The following is an 11341-nucleotide window of genomic DNA, read 5'->3' on the forward strand; positions in this document are numbered from 1 at the left end:
CATTAGTTGTAAGTGATTTGCTTTTAATATTTATTCACATTGCTTACACAAATATTGCTTCTATTTTGGTCGAGTGCACTATGTTCAATGCTATATGGTGTGAAGGCAAGCATTTTCGAACACAAAGAATTGATGAAAAGAGGAATACACAAGATTGCGGTGTCATTAGTAGCTTTGAGGGAGCTAATGGAAAAATGGATGATTATTGTGGCACAATCCAAGACATATTTACGCTTGACTTTGTCTTTGAAAAATGAACGTGGTGGAAAAAGGGCCTAATGCAACGATAAAACGCCATGCAAGTGGCTATGTAACTATTGACTCTACAAAGTTTTGGTAAACAAAGAAAGATAGGCTCGTATTGCCACGACAATGTGAGCAGGTATGCATTTTTTACTAATGTGTTTCATGTGCATATGTATCTAAGCTCGCGTACCCCTTGACTTTTGATATGTTACTGCAGTATGTGTATTTGAGTAGGTTATCTATCTGCCAATGGTGCATGACATTAAATGGTGGTACGTCATCCCTATTGCACCACGTTCCAAAGTGATGTATAATACATTCACTGATATGGAGCATTTGGAGGATGTAACAAGCCGCAATGAAGATGATGTCGAACATGCCAATGAAGATGTTGTGATCGATGATCAAGAAATAAGAGATGATCATGATAATGAGGATGAGCATGCCATTTCTCATGATCATGATAATGAGGATGAGCATGCCATTTCTCATGATCATGTTAATACTTAATATTTGTGCATCAATATTATTAAAAATGGAAATACTTAAATTCTTTCTCACACACATACACATACAGATACACTACACACACACACACACACAAACTTAATATAATATATGTTATGCTCTCATCTTATACCAAAAAGTATGAAAGTGATTTTATCAATCCTAGTGCGGCTTATATTATGCTTGTGTTAAGTTAAAATATATTCAAAGAGGACAAAAGATTTGTGTTCATATTGCTAAATGATGAGAAATAAAATTTTGTTGGTAGCACCTTGATCATTATATGAATGCTAAATGTGGCTTAGTTTCAAAAGGATGGCAAGTGTTTCATAATTGTGGAGTTCAAAATGATAATCAAATAAGCCTACAAGCTTGGGATGTTAACAAACTTAAATTAAGGGGTTTACCTAGTTCTTCAGTTAATCACCAAGATAATCAATGAATAATTACAATAGCATGCAATCTTATGCATGGATGCCACCTCAACGACTTGAATAGAGAGCCAATACACAAGGTGATAATCTAATCACAAATTGATCATGCATGAAGAACACCATAGCCTATGGCCATGATTCATCTATCTCAAGATCAGATACGCTGATTGTGACTGTAGACATGTTGAGGCAATATACTTCCCATGAAGATCATACAGAAACATAGTAATTAAAATAAGCCTTGCACAGACATACCTCAGCGCAGCAATAACAATCGCAAAGATACACAACCAAATGCATGCAAGATAATTATAATTGAATTCTATGATTATCAGAGCCAGACCAAGGGTTAGAAACTAATTTCACAAAGCCACTATAGAAATATATTATGAAAACATACTATATATGGGTTACATCTCAATGTCCCTTGAAAAAGAGTGCTCCTACATGGATAATTGTCGAGTCTCCCATGATCATAGGAGTTTCTAGCCACAATCAGAGGAGTTCCTATTTTCACTAAGCCACAATCATAGGAGTTTCTAGCCACAATCAGAGGAGTTTCTAGCCACAATCAGAGGAGTTCCTATTTTCACTAAGCCATTTATTTTTCACTAAGTTCAAACGAACTCATAGATACGATGCTGGCATGCTATCAAATCTTCCACCAGACGTCTTGTGCTCACTACCCTAGGGCTAATAGACAAGTGGACAACATAATAAGGTCTTGTGCAAGTCCCTATTTATGGGTAGCCAAGGAGCACTCTCACTAATAGGATCAAGCCCTCCTAGGAGTATTATGGGCCTATTGTATAGCTTAAAAGGCAACCACCTTTCACCCTCCATTTCAACTTTCTTTTGGGCTCGAGGTCACATTAACTTTTGAATTTAATGTAGGATCATCCTGATTGAGGCAGCTTAAGGACCCCACCTATTACCTCACATACTCGGCTCGACATGAGAGCAGCTCGAAGTCTGGAAGAGACCCACCAACTCACTCGAAGGCCCATAGAGGTGAATCAAATTAGATGCAAAGCATGGGACGATCGAGAGTTGATACTTCCCCAATTTTTTGAAGGTGATTTGTCTTTGATCTATAATTATAAATATCTAAAAAAGTTTTGGAAGTTGTGTATGCTTGGCAGGGTCCCTTCCGGGTAGTGGAGATCTTGCCCATGGATATGGTGTGCAACTAGAAACTCTCCAAGGCGCCTCCCCCTTGTTGGTGAACGGATCTAGAGTGGAGAAGTATTGGCCTCCTCAGATGTGACATGTTGAAAAAGGGGTCGTGCTGAGAAGGGTTGTAAACTTATTTTAATCTTTTTATTACTTTATTGTTATTTTCAATATTTTTATTTTTCTCTTTTCTTTTTTTCTCTTGGGTAACATATTTTCTTTCCATCTCCATCTCCACCGACCACCCTACCCCCTCACCCCTCTCTCTCTTGACATCTTACCTCTCCTCCCCGTCCAAGCACCCCATCAACCCTCAACCCCCGCATCTCTTCACTGTGCCCGTATGCTTCTAATTTCTAAGCACTCTGTAATTCAGAAGCATTTCTTATATTGAATTTTATTTGGTGAAGTAATCATTTTCTCTCTCACCAACACTCACCCCCCTCTCTCACTCACCCACAACCCCCCCTTCTCTCTCATCGTGACACCCCTTTCTCTCTCACCAATAGCCCCCCTTTCTCTCCTCGACACCCCCCTCTCTCTCTTTCTCTCTCACCTCTCTCTCTCTCTCTCTCTCTCTCTCTCTCTCTCTCTGTGTGTTAGATGTAGGTGACAACAACTGTCATACAAAAGGAGATAGCTTGCTAGATGTAGGCAAAGGTAGTGGTAATAAAGACAGAGGTAGCTTGCTAGATGAAGTTTCCTAGGAGCTCAATTGAATCATTTTTCTTAATTGCGTATCTCTCCATAAGGTTTTCCTAGGAGGATAGTTGTATGAGGTATGCATGGGAGATTGCCCTACCGAGTTTTTCCGGGGGTCTAGCTTGGTAGAGAACCACCTTTTTTCTATGTCATTCATTAGGATGGTGAATTGAGTAGTACTAGGCGACCTATGGGACAGGCAGCCAGGTCCGCGACACTCCACCAAGAGAAACTCCTCCCACTATCACCTATGACCTTTGTCACCACACTCCGCGCACTGCCACCATTGGTGCCCTCCAACATCTCCTACTCATCGGGTCCTCTGACTACCAATTGCACTTACAACGTGCATGGCCAACTCCAAAGGTACTCATGAGTGGTACACCCCTCCATCTCAATACAAAGATCTTCATGGAGTACTATCCCGAGGGATGTGCATGGACACCTCTTTGGCCAAGTATACTCATGGAGGGAACACCCTTCTTCCTTTCCCAAGGTAGGATGAGATCCTCTTCGAACACCATCTACCTTTTTCAGATGAGTGTGCCATTCAAGAGCGGAAGCGCTTCCCTCTAAACAACATGATGAAGGGTTGGAACTTTGAGGACGAGGACACCCAAGAAAGAGTTAGGGTTGTAAGAAGAAGGGGAGAAGAAAAGGTGAGCACTCTCTTCTCAAGTCTCATTCTCTCTGCATTCTTGATATATAGTATTACTCTCTTATGGTGTTTTCTATCTTTGTGTGTGTGTGTGGTGTGAGTGAGTGGTCTTTGGGTGTGGTGTGAGGGAGTGTCTTGTGGGGATACTATGGTTCTAGGAGGTGGTCCGAAAGCATGGTAGACGGTGTGCAGAATAGGGCTTGCATGTCTAGCTAGTGAGGTCCACCAAGCCTTAGCGGGTATAATTCCCTAAGAGGATCCACACTCCCCTTTCCCTGAACCATAGTGATTGTGTAGGTACTCTGCGAGCTCCCTAGCAAGGACAGGTGGATTCATCCACATTATGTAATGTATGCTCTATGTGAGCTATGTTTTATGTGTTTACGTAATGTTTTATGCATATCGATGTGGCCATCATGTTCATCAATGGACCAAGATCGCATATATGGAGGGGCATCCTCTAGTGTCGCTCCCATACCCAAAGATCAATCAAATTTACAGCATGTTTTAGAGGAAGAGGTGGCTTGGAACTGTTTGAAATCTAGGTACGAGGCCAAGAAATTGAGTCTCTAGGGCTTATCCCCCACCTATTATGTGCTTCACACATCACCTATCTCAGAGTCGCCCATATCTATGCTTCCCACCACCTTCTCTACCCCTATCACTTCTATTTTGCCTACCCCTTATACTTTCACTTTCCCTACTCCTTGCCTTTTAGCTTCTCCTAGTGCTCAACACACTCCTATCCCATCCATGGTGCCATCTCCCTGGCATGTGGCATCCTCACGATGCCAATCAGAATCAGGTGGTGATAGGTCGAGGGCTTCTCAAAGCTGTCGTTGGCGATCAAGTAGTGCGGGAGGTAGATGCAGTGGATAATTTGGGGGAGGTGCATGGTCAACTTCACCTATGCAACAAGAGAGATGCCCATGGAGAGTAGGATGGTTTACGATACTGTAGATGAGCAAGGAGGGCCTTATATGGATGAAAGAGGATGGCGGATTTATTATACCTTATATCATTTAGTTAACCAAACCTATAAGGATGACATCAAACCATGGGGAGAACAAAAAGACAAGGACTTGATATATGTAGTTTAGTACGTGCATGACGCTTTCCAAACCCACTTAGCTTACATATTTTCATTGAGTGAATGAGGAATCACATTATAAAGATCCTCAAAAATAGGAGGTCTCATGTAAGGAGGTGCATGAAAGGGTGAAAAAATACATGTCAACTGCACCATTAAGGACTAGAAGAACGAAGCGAGGGAGGGTCTAAGTCTCAAAGTGCAAAAGAAATTATTTGAACCCATGACGTGCCCCTAGGGAGGCCAGAGTCTTACTATTAGGCTATAATTTCTTCTAGATCGTGTATCCAACCCATATTAATATATGCTTTTGTTATGTGGGGCAGCCTTAGTTTACTTTGGGGCCCTAGTTTACTATCAGGTGGCCCTAGTTTACTTTCGGGGATCTGACGGCCCAGATTTCCCCCGCCCAAAATCAGGCCTCCTTAGTCATCGATCCAACTTGAACCCCCTCTTAAATGCACTGTGCCTTTTAGACACAAGGACAACATCGGTTAGTATACGGTATACGGTCTTCTAAGAAGGTTCTTATACTAGCAGCTATAGAAAGATTGTGTACTGGACCTTAGAAAACTGTTGAGAAGGTGGGGCTACGGGCCTTAGGGTAGGGCCATAGGGGAGCTTGAAAATGTTGTGTGATGGCCTACGGGCACCTTCTGAGAAAGTGTAATGAAGCCAGAGTGAGGTTACCACTTCATACTTGCATGGCCTTGCCTCACCGCCTTCTATTAATTATTAGTATAGCAGCTACTTCTAACCTTTCCTCTAATTTTCTTTTTATTCATTAATTGTACAGGACCACCACAAATCTTAATCATGAGATTGAAAACACTACATTGGAGGCAGGGGCCATTCAAGTGAAATGCAACACACCTTCCCTTGACGATGGCTATGTGTGGCGCATATATATTGCTAAAAAAGTCATTTATTTTACAAGCTAATTGTTGGAGTATTTACTGGCATCTTACTTCATTATCTCTTTTGCCTTGCATTCCCAAACCTAGCGGTAGGCGCTTTCCGCTATGCCAAAGGGCATACCATAATTCCAAGATAGACTTGTAGAGGCCGCAAGTGCGAACCCTTAAACCTGCTTTGCCTTGCAGCCTTTGTTGCTTCCACAGGTTTGGGTCGCTATTTGTCTAGCTTCTACTACCACAACTGAAACCCTTACCGGTTTCATTAGGCCGGGCCGTCTTCTGACTTTACCTACTAGATAATAGACAATTTGTAATCGTAATCAAGTTTTTAATTTAAGCTTTATTGCCTTAATTATAGATTTACTACTAATTGTGTGCAACTGCTTGTCCCATCAAAAAGCAAACTGAAAACTCATCCCACCACTACTGGCTGGCCGGATTCATTTTGGTAAAATAAAGTAAGTTTTTTTAAAAAAAAATTGATGACGAGAATTTTAAAATTTTACAAGTATTGTATGGCTAAAATGCAAAAAAATGGGCGTGATAGCAATGAGTACCTATAGTGCTCTCACGAAAAACCAACCTTTAGTGTATTTTCCACTAGCTTCAAATTTCTCAGAAAGAATTTCAATTATCCTTAAGGAAATCATTTTTTTATACATATTTACTTATAAAATCGGCTAATAGCAAGATTTTTATTAATGAAAATTGGGTTAGGTCAACCTTATCCTTTTTGACCGATTGAGAAAAGAGTTTTTCATGAGTCGGCAAGCACAACCATTAATAATAATTAAGTCAAAAGTATTAAGATATTAAGATATAGGCCTTAGAGCCTTAGTGAACAAGGGTGTAGAAGGTGTGTGGGTGTGAATGCTCCTAAGGGAGCCACCTAACCCTAGGTCACTAGCAAGTCTATTTAAAGGCACATGCCAAAGGCATTTGTATGAAGCAAGAAGCCTCTCCTCCACATAATGATCTAGCATGAACACCAGGAAATTCTAACTTGGTATACATGCATTCTCATTCACTACTCAAGCAATGCCTTGCCCATGGATAAGCTACAAGCTATGGAGAAGCTTAAGCTTGAATCCACTACCACACAAAGCCTAATAGAGAATCCACAAGCATCAACAAAGAAGCATGCACACTAGAGAATAGAAATGAGAAGAGAGAAAAACATCATCTCATTGCATTGAATTAGAAGAGCATTGCTCATACAATAGTGTAGATGGGGAGAGAGAAGAGCTTGCACCTCTATGAACAAGAGGGAGAGCTAGTCTCAAGAGAGCTCAAGCATAAGTTTAGCCCAATGTGTCCATAAGCTCTCAAATGAGCCACTTTTTATACTGAAAAAAAATGGGCTAGCCAATGAGAGAGCTAGGATTCCAGATCCATTTAGCATGGATCTTTTTGAATCTTCTGCCACCAATATTACAAGATCAAGTTAGTGGAATATAACATTGGGACCAAATATTAAAAAACTAAAGAAATGTCAGATGTGGCTTGTGGTCCTCACTCACAATAAAATATCATAGTGTTAGAGTAGTGAATGTTCCTTCTCAATCATGAATTTCTTTCCCTCTTTTTCTTTTCAAGATTTGATTTCCTCCTTTTTCATCTCATTTGAATTTGATTTTATCATATTTCACGCTTCCTTGCTTTGCTTCTCATAAAACATTAATGTAAGTATCTTCTCTAATATGTCTATCTTATGGTAAACTCTTATCTCATTTGGAGATAATATCTTTGAGATATTGTTGATTTCTCATTGCGTTCTTAAAGATATTCTTTCTTCTCTGTTCTTTTAGGAAAAAATTTACGGATAGATTTCTCTTCAGTATGTTCATGTTCTGGCTCCTTTCAATAGAAGCTCAATGAGATAATTCTACTTTCTCATGGTATTCATTTAAGTTAGTCCTTCTTCTCTTGTTTTTCTGGGCAAAAATTTATAGGTTGCTTCTTATCTTGTATGTTGTTCTTGTGCTATGGAGACTAATACAAAATCCTTGTTGTGCAGTTTTCAAAGCTTTAGTGATGGTCTTTAGTTTTTTTAGTTTGGGAAAGGAAAAGGTAATAAGCAATTTTCTTTCTCTTTTTATTTAAATTTTGTTAATCTTTAAATGGTAAGTTTTTTGATTTTCTATTTTATTGGTAATCTTCATAATGTAATATATTGAACTTTGTCTCTTTGCTCTTTGCAGGTTTTGAACCTTTGAGTTTTGTTGGTTTGGAGACTACTTAGAGATCTAGCAAAAACAAAAAAATTATATTTCATGCTTCCTTGCTTTATCTCTCATGAAAATATTTTATAAGCATTATCTCTAATATGTCTATGTTATGGTAAAATTTTATCTCATTTGAACATAAGATCTTTGAGATATTGTTGATTTTTCATTGAGTTCTTGAAGGTAGTCTTTGTTCTCTGTACTTTAAGGAAAACAATTATAGTTAGGTTTCTATCTAGTATGTTCGTGTTTTGGTAAAATGTTTTCTCCTTTGAATAGAAGCTCCATGATCTTAATGCTAATTTATCATGGTATTAATTTAAGTTAATTCTTATTCTCTTGTTTTTTTGGGCAAAAATTTGTAGGTTGAATCATTTCTCGTATGTTGTTCTTAATCGTATCTTTTTGAACCTTTGAGTTTTGTTGGTTTGGAGACTACTTGGGACTCTAGCAAAAAGGTAATTATCAAGTTCTGTCTCTTGCTAGTTTAGTTTATGACTTGGTTGGAAGAGTGAACGTTATTCTAGCATATGCATGCACTTGTAGTGACATAATCTTTCACTTTTGGTTTGTAGTATGTCTTGTACATTGATGAGTTATCATCGAGTTAGGGTGGCAGACCCAAAAGACAAGGAAGAGTCCAAGACTGAACATTGAAAGAATATATTGGTCGGATGGTGATGACATCATCATCTTCCACAATCTCATCCTCCCCGACTGACTCAAATAGTTTTATGAAGTTCAAAGCATTAACTAAACTTGTTGCTTTCAAAACTATCCCAACAACATTTAGCTTAGAGAAAGTCGTGCTCCTACGATGCTCCAAGTATATTTTTATGTGCTCAAAGTAGTGAGGGGGTGCACTACAAGCCCTTGTGGAATTTGGCCACATTGTAAGGACACATGATCCCTTAGCAATCCAAAGGGAGCTTGCAGGGGAGGAAGTTTTTCTCCCAGCTATCAAAGCCCCTCCTTCATCTTCTCATGAGCCAAGTAGCAAGAGGTAGAGAACATAGCCTCTATTTTGTAATACAATCATGGGTTTCTTGTACTCTTTATAGTAGTACAAATCGGATTTCTTTTTTTATCTTTGCATCGTCTTCTCATTTGATTTTATCAAAATTTTCACTACTTGATTCTATATCTAAGTGTTTAAAAATTAAACTTGATATGGTAGAGAGTTTGTGGTTGACATAGTAAAATCAATTATACACAATTAAACAATAATTTCAATAAACTTATAGTAATACAGAAAATAAACAAGATAGAAAATGAACAAAGGCACAACACTAGGAGAAGAGAAAAGGTCTTGATATTCAGTAGGGTTTACTTTGAAAAGATGTAGGGGAGAAGAGAGCTTGAGCTCTTGCAAGCACAAACACACTCACACAAACCCTAGAAGAGAACACCAAAGTGAAAGGCTGAAAATTCTTCTTCTTCACACAACAAAAGAGGTCTACAAAGAAGATAAAGTGACTTACACACATAATAGAGGATATACAAGCAGTCCAGAATGTGAACACGCTAAGTGGAGTGGGTAGGTTTGGACTAGTTGGTGTAGTCCAGCTATAGAATCTTGACAAAGATATGTCAGTGACAACTACCAAACCCGCCAGTGATGTAAATGTCGAACGTCATGCAGGCGTTTCGTGAGTGTCAGCTCATGTTGAGCTTGGTATCTCAACACTTTCCCTCAAGCTCAACTCCAGCTCATGAACTCCAAACATATCTCAAAATTTGTGGAGCTTCTCAGCTCCCAAGGCCTTCATCTCATGAAGATGTTAGCGACTTGATCATGTGTGGTGACATAGGCCAAGTCAATGTCTCCTACCAAGACTCTCTCCCCCTAATAAAGTGGTAATGTATCTTAATGTGTTTCATCCGCACATGGAAAGGTGGGCTCCTTGGGCCAACTGTATACTGCTAAGATTTTCACAATATATGACAATCGTTCTCTCCACATGCGACCCCAAATCAACAAGTAGCTTGCGTAACCAAGCTACCTCACATGCTGCCACCGCGCCTCCTCTATACTCAACAAGGAAACTATGGGCAACTTCTTGTTGATCCATGCCATAGCATCACTCCCCAATGAAAACATCAATCCACTAGTAAATCTTATGTCTAAGATTCTACCTTCCCAATCTACATCTATGTACCCATTTAGTTCCAATGGTACACCTGCTGCATAAACAATGCATAATCAACAATGGCCATCAAATACCAAAGTGTGCATCGCACACTATCAAGATGTGGTTTACGTGAGACCTACATAAATTGGCTCTCTAAGCCAATAGTGTAACTCAAATCTGGCCTACTAATCGACATAGATCAAACTCCCCACAATCTTCTTGTACATAGTGGGATCCTCCAACACATAACCTACATCTGCACTAAGCTTACCATTTTGATATAATGGCACCGAGATTGACCTACAATCAGCCATCTCATACATATTGTCTTTGTGACAGCCAAATACCATCAAGTGTGCGAATGACCTCAATTGAAGGTAGCACAGATCTCCCAAATGCTTTATCTAAAACTTCCTTTTAATAAGACTTTTCATATGATCAATCTCATCCAAGTTGTCACCCCCAACAACAAGATCATCAACATAAATGGTGATGATCACAATACCCTTATCACTCTTGCGCAGATACAAAGATTGATCTGCATCTGCGATATGAAAACCAATAGTGACAAGATACTCAACAATCTTGTCATGCCACGCTTGTGGAGCTTGCTTCAGCCCATATAAGACCTTATGAAGCTTATATACATACTCTGGGTGTGTGAGATCCCGCTGCCCCCTCTGCGCACCAGATTCCTGGATGTCCTGGATGGTAGCAGAGCGAAAGTAGATCTCTCTTGCGCGGGGCAGGGTTTCTCACTCGGGACCTCACCCTTGAATGTCCGGGCATGAGACTAAGCCTGGTGGTCCTTTCGAAAATCGACGCATAGCCGCCTGCTTTTATTATTATTTTTTTCTTTTTTGAAGTGCGTGTGCAGTGAACTCAATGCGTGTGCAGCTGTGAGATTTGCAGCGAATTTGAAATGTTCAATCTTCATGTGTGTGTACAGATTTCAGTTTCTCTACAGATACAGGTTTAACAGAAGAGAACTAAAATGCACAAAATTAAAGATGCAGAAAACTAAACTAAGCTAAGAACAGAAAATAAAACGAATATGCAAAAAATTGAAACTGTAAAAATTAACCTCAGACAGCAAATAGTATCCTCAAAAAGAATGACAGAAATGCAAAATAGGCCTCTCTCTTTCGCACACAAATTGAAATTGGCAGGTTTAGTGCCTACCTCCGATTCCTTTCCGTGTGTTGAATCCTTGTCCTGACCTCCAGGAAGAAGCTCTTAAATAAGTACCAAAATTAG

Source organism: Cibotium barometz, chromosome 57 (assembly GCF_041138505.1).
Source record: "Cibotium barometz isolate CiBa-2024 chromosome 57, ASM4113850v1, whole genome shotgun sequence".
Taxonomy (NCBI): Eukaryota; Viridiplantae; Streptophyta; class Polypodiopsida; order Cyatheales; family Cibotiaceae; genus Cibotium; species Cibotium barometz.